General features: G+C 38.3%; 1 long non-coding RNA gene across 1 annotated transcript in view; it reads left to right on the forward strand.

Annotated features, from left to right (window-relative positions):
- The first annotated feature begins 716 nt into the window (after positions 1-716).
- The window catches only part of LOC118163069, a 10999-nt gene continuing 4937 nt past the window's right edge, over positions 717-6778 (forward strand). Inside the window, exon 1 of the long non-coding RNA XR_004748824.1 lies at positions 717-803. This is a non-coding gene — a long non-coding RNA (uncharacterized LOC118163069). The remainder of the gene's footprint in view (positions 804-6778) is intronic.

The raw sequence follows: 6778 nt of genomic DNA on the forward strand, positions 1-6778 counted from the left end.
TACTCAGAGTGTTGTGCTTCACATCCACAACTGTGATACATGTAGTGCAAGAAGAATGGCCTTTATCTTGTTAGGTTTACTACCTGATCATTCTCTGAGGTGCCTTCCAGGCATGAAAATGTGTTATTCCTGTTAGAAAAAAAGTGTAATAACAGTGCTCAATTTCAGCTAGACAAGCAGCCATAATGCAAGCTGGCATGCTTTCAGAGGCATATATGACTTGGTAACTCACTGATGTGAATGCCGAAGGCCTAGGTTCACTTTAAAATGTTAGTATTTAAATTCTTATGCTCTTTTACTTTCTGATACAGATTGGTTGTTTGCTTGCATTAACGGTATTCTCAGAAAATAGCTGCCAGAAAACAGACTCTGAAAAGTACAAAATTTTTGAGTTGTATGTGGTATAATTCATCCCCTTCCCCCACATTTAAAACATAGTAACTTTATGTGTTTTCTTTCTAGGCATATTTCATCTTTAACAGGAGGTTAAGCAAAACTTGGTTTGTCTAGACCGTCACTGCTTCAAAGACTGAATGGCAACAGAACAAAAAATCCTTATCTTATTTGCCTTTGCTAGTAAAGGGTTTGTGTATTCATGTTAGCCAGGACGTTTATGCAAGTCTTGGGACCATTTACACAGCAATCAGAAAACGTATCTCTTTCCAAACAGTTTCTCAATGTGATTACATATCCTAGCTATTATTTGTGTTTCTTTTAGTATTCTTTTAGGGTGGACCATATGCCACATTTGGGTGAATTTCACTGGGGCTGGATGACTTCTGAACTTCAGGAATCTTTTCAGAGTAAGTCCACAACTGGGGCAAATCCTCCTACTTTCACTGAACAGGTACAGTGTGACAGTGTTCATTTTGATCAGTATGTGAAGAATGGAAGAGCAAACCTTCACTGACAAATGCACAAGACCTTTAGCGAGATCTGTAGCATTTATTAATTTTCTTTGGAGATGAGGTTTAATGGAAGAGGCATAATTTACGTTCACCAGTTAGTTTGACTGCAATAACTTTTGCAACCTCCATGGATCTTCACTGTGATTTTTTTTTTTTAATTTTTTTTTGTCTTTCCCACATGACTACATGGAAGTTTATGATTTTATTTAATTATTTATTTATCATAGTCATTCTATTTTTATTCTTTTTTTTTTTTTTCCTATGTATTAAACAATGTATTATATAAGATTTCTTTGAACAAATGAACAAATGAAACCTCATTTTTCTACAAAGACAAAAGCATATAAGATGTGTGGAAGTGCTGCACAGCTTCCCCTGCCATCTCACACTGAAGACATAGCAGAAATGGGTATCTTTGTGCACTAAAACAGTAGTCTGTTTACCATCACCCATAACCTGTCTGTCACTAAAAATGATGCAAGTTTCTGGAAATTAAATCTTTTTCTGCTAATGTCTGCTGATCTAAGGCTGTCAGCTGCCTTTTTTAACTTCTCCAGCTGGGAATACAAATTCAGATGAATAAATGGGTGAAATACACAAAATTTGTAGGTGCCAGAAATGACATAGACTCAAATTTACTCATCTTTTTTTTTTTTTTTTTTTTTTTTCTTATAGCATTCATCATTTCCCCTGTTTATTGGAATTTGCTATGTATCTCTCTTGCTTTAATTTATCTAATGTTCATAATTAGACTAATAATCCCTTAACATATCCTAGCTTGTATTCTCTTTGTCTTCCTGCTCCCCTTCCTGTGAAGTCATCCACAGGTATACTTGATCCTCATTGTTTTTGCAGTACTGGTGCCATGCTTAATATATGCTGCAGCCTGACCTTATCTTTGCATAAATACATACTTCTTTCCATCTGCTCATCAAATAACTGTTACCAGAAAATGAGATTTCACAATCCAAAACAGTATGTACATGTGCTTTAGAGTGTTTTAGAGCTTGTCTCTAAAATATGACATCTTATTAGAAAGTAAGTAAAAATACTTATTATCCTTTGTCACTATATAGAAACTCCCTGAACACAATTGCTTTTATCTGTAGAGAAAAACTGTACCAAATAGTTTATTTTTAAGTCTGTGAGTTACTGAGAACAATCTCATTGTTATTAATAGACTATAGATTTGTAAGAGAATTTAATGAGTACAGAGAGGAAATTGCCATCTGAGCAGTTTCTATTCCTGCAAGCATTAAACGTAATATGTTAACCATGAAATAGAACAAACCCCACTATTAGCCTGGCTGTGAGATGATCTGATAGTCTGTGTTTTTCAAAGTGTGAAAGCAAAAAGCTTTCTTTGAACTAAAAATCAATGGAGATAACATTTCCCTTTTCCCCTGCTGCAGCCTGGACCTCTGAACACTCACACCCTGACCTCAGTGCTGGGCACTGGGTCCTGGTAGTGGAAAGTCCTTGACTGGTGGTGCTGGAGTGAAAATCATCACCTGCTTAGTCACAAACAACACATAGGCCTGTTTGTTAAATGAGATCAGCTAATAGTTGCACAGCGGAGCTTCAAAGCCTCACAACACTGTTAATGAAAGCTTTGTAGATGCCGTGTCCCCACTGAAGCCTTGACCTTTGGGTCTGATATTTAATGTAAGAAATGTACTGCTGTTTAGGATTACCTAGTTTTCAGAATAAAAGGGAATATAATTACTAGGAAATCAGCACTGATTTTGACTTTCGGATATGATCCTAGCTTTGTATACATCATTCAAAATATTTTTACCAAATCAGTAGAGAAGATATTCTGGTTTGCAAATGCAAGAGCAAACCTTGAATCAAAGCTTCTGTCATGACTAAATTTGATTTTTGGAGAGAATTAGGTCTCTGTGTAGCAGAATTGTATGGGTCACTCAGTCTTAATAGTGCTGCTACTTCCAGAATCTTCAACTGATACCCAACCTGTCCATCTGCTTGGCTGCATTGAAGGGAAGATTTTTTTATTATTATTATTATTTTTTTTTTTAAAAAAAAAGATTGCCTGTAGTAATTCTCCTAGACAATAAACCTCAGGAAGATTTTAATATTTGCAGTAGCATTGTAAACTTTTGCAAACTTTTTAGCCCGTGAGTTGAAATATATAAAGTCAAGTGGATGAAAATTTACTTTAATGGAGGTATTCTATCTCAGAAGACATTTTACCAGAAGAAAGAAGACCTTTTAAAAACCCAGTTTACACTGTAAGCCCTTCTCTTTTGCTTGCAACTGCTCACCATAAAATATATTTAATATTAAATTCTTAAATATAAATATATGTATATTACTTTATATGTGGACATCTGGACCTTTTAATTTCATCATATTTCTGTCTTTCATTTTGGTAAGGGTGAGATGAAACATCTTCCCATAGTCCATGTAGAGTTGGATAACACTGACACTGTCAGACATGGCACTGACTTATGAATCACAGAATCACAGAATCACAGAATTTTCTAGGTTGGAAGAGACCTCAAGATCATCAAGTCCAACCTCTGACCTAACACTAACAGTCCCCACTAAACCATATCCGTAAGGTCTACATCTAAACATCTTTTAAAGACCTCCAGGGATGGTGACTCCACCACTTCCCTGGGCAGCCCGTTCCAGTGTCTAACAACCCTTTCGGTAAAGAAGTTCTTCCTAAGATCCAACCTAAAACTCCCCTGGCGCAACGTAAGCCCATTCCCCCTCGTCCTGTCACCAGGCACGTGGGAGAACAGACCAATCCCCACCTCGCTACAGCCTCCCTTCTTCACTTGGTCAATGTCTTCTTTTTCCCTAACATAGGGTCACAGTGCCAGCAACATGATGTGTTGTGTAAACATCACACTAGTACATGCATGACACATTAGTACAATGCAGATATAGGTTACCTCTGTGTGGGGTGTCAGAAGGCAGCTGTGATAGCAAGAATCTCCAGTCAAGCGAGGAGTTGAGTCCTCGTGAATTTCCCTTTAGGACTTGACCACTCCCCATCTGTGTGTTGAAGTGGTTTTGTGCTAAGATGTAGGCACCATGTTCCTTTCCAGCTCTGCTTTGGCTTCCCAGATTTCAGCAGACAAGTGACAATAACAATCTGAGCAGGGGTTAGCATTTCAAGATGCTCTTTTTTCGCTTGCAAGACTCAGAATTAACCAGGTTCTCCTGTTGTGTGGTTTTTTTTTTTGTTTGTTTTTGTTTTTGTTGTTGTTGTTTGTTTGTTTGTTTTGCTTTCAGAGCCATCTCTAACCCTGACCAATACTGTGTCATGCCTCTCACAACAAAACTGATACCATTTAACAGAAAATGCTATTCATTTTTTTTTTCCATTAAGTCTATACTAATTTAAGACTGTATCCCTTTATCCCTGGTATCATCCACAACCATCTCTTCTCTTCAGGGGCCTGGAATTTCTTGTAGCAGTAGGGCATCTGATGGTGTCCTTCAGAAAGGCCCTTCAAGTTGCTTCTTTTATCCTGAGTCCTTCTGCAGTGCCAGAATTTTTTCAGCGTAGGAAAAATATTTCATTCATTATCAGGAGCTTAGTCATCTGATTCTTGGTGCTGATGTTGCCTTTCGGAACAATGGCTGGCTGCCACTCTGTCTGTTTCTGTGGGAGAGCTGCACTCTGTCATCTCTGTGTGTTTCTTTCTCTCTCTCTTTTTAATATCCTTGGCTTTATCATGGGAATTGATTTTTTTAAGTGTCCACCTGATAGGCTTTCTCTTTTTTAGAAACAGAGACCAGGTGTTAATTTGCAGCAATGTCACTGACTTCTGATGATAATGAGTTCAGAAAGGATGGAAAATAAAAGCATTCTCCACTATGCCTAGAGAAGCAAGAATATGTGGTGAAAATTGTCTACGGCTGGACAAAGTAGCTGGAGGGCACACTATCCCTCTCTTACTGTGCCTTTATGTAGCTGCATTTATCCTCTCTTTAAATGATTGGCATGACCAAAGGACCCCAGGGGAAAAGATAGAGAGAACAGCAAGTGTCCCACAAAGCAGCATCATGAATTGGCCATGAATAATAATAATAATAATAATAAGGGGCAAGGCAGCACAGTTCTGACCAGCTTGATTCCATCTTTTCTTTCCCTATAGGGAGTTCTCAGATCACACGTGGCAGCTAACAGGAGCACAGTGAGGGGCAAGCTGCACTACCTTCACATGTTGAGAGTAATGTGAACACATGCAGAGTACTCTGATCAAAGTCTTCCACTACAGGAATATGAGATAGGAAGTATCCTTGGGACTAAATGCATTTTTCTTGGACCAGGTTCCAGCCCAGATGAAATCATACTCATTCCATAGTCTTGTGCACAGAAAAAAAAAAAAAAAAAAAAAAAAAAAAAAAATAGCCTGAGGAATTTTTGCATTACTTTCTATCTCTCTGGATTCACTTATGCTTAGAAGGTAAAATACAAATATTATGATCATGAGCATAGTAGCAGTGTTGGACAGGAAAGGACTTGATGATATCTTTCTTAGGGTATTAAAACACTGTTGCTATATCACTTTATTCTCTTCTCTCTAGTACAAAAGTCTAGTATGCAATCTCCTTGTGTCTCTTTGGCTATGGTAAGGATGTAGGGCTGTTGTTATTGCTTGAGACGAAAGCATCACAGACCACATATATTGTGAAGAGCCTCTAATGGAGAATTTGTAGTTTATTTTTGTTTCACTTAGGAACAAAATATGAGAGGGCACTGAATATGAGAGGGCACTTCTTTACGGCGAGGGTGACATAGCACTGGAACAGGCTGACCAGAGAGGTTGTGGAATCTCCTTCTCTGGAGATATTCAAAACCCATCTGGATGCCATCCTGGGCAACATGCTGGGTGATCCTTCTTGGCAGGGGGGGTTGGACCAGATGATTGATCGTCAGAGGTCACTTCCAACCTCAGCTTTTCTGTGATTCTGTGAGGGTGAGCCTGAAAAACTCTTGTATATGTTATGTACAGGACAGCATGGTGTACAGCTAAGTGGCAAGCTTTCAGCAAGTGATCATCAAAACTACTAAGTGCCAATCAGCTAAGCTGAAATTATTTTAGGTCAGGTTAGTGGTCTGTTGACAATGTCTCTCATTACCTAATTGGTATGGCTATATGCCTGCAGATAATTCTCCTTTTCTCCTTGGGCATAATGCACTCATATCGTGTCCTTCCCCCCTCTCCCACCCCCTCCCCCCCCTCTTTTTTTTAATATAAAATTAATGAAAGCTAAAACTTTAAAAATTGGAACCCAAGCTTAAGTCCTTCTGCAGTAGTCCAGTTCCACAAACTGGCCTGAGTTTCAAAGATTTTGAAAGGGAAACAAATCCCACTGAAGCTGATGAATATTTTGAATACTTTGGCACACATTTTCAGGGTTAAATGATTAATAGAGATATTCAAATCACTGATGGTCCAAGATAACTGGTTTATTTCTGCTTACACTTTTGATAAGGGATGTCACTGTTGGAAGGAAATGAGTCAAAAGTTTCTAAAAGGCCAGGAGAGACCAATTTCTGAACAGTGTGTGTTCTTTCCTGGCAAGACCATGACAGGAAAACTAAAGAGAGTAGCAGATCAAACATGCAGGCAGATGAACTGCAGCAGCAAAACCCATCATACAAGAATGGGTTTTCCCCCTGATATGATGAACGGTGTAGTTCTCACATGAACCTCTACAGCAGAGTGGGTGACTTCCTGAGGTTCACTCAGAACAAAGCAGAGGGAATAATACCATGGATTTCCTTGTCTGATGTACATCTTCACCCACTTTTAATATAGCAACTGATTTGTAACTGTTTCTCTGTTGTGACAGAAAAAAAAAAAAAAAAAAAAAAAAAAAAA

The sequence above is a fragment of the Oxyura jamaicensis genome, chromosome 2 (genome assembly GCF_011077185.1).
Source record: "Oxyura jamaicensis isolate SHBP4307 breed ruddy duck chromosome 2, BPBGC_Ojam_1.0, whole genome shotgun sequence".
NCBI lineage: Eukaryota > Metazoa > Chordata > Aves > Anseriformes > Anatidae > Oxyura > Oxyura jamaicensis.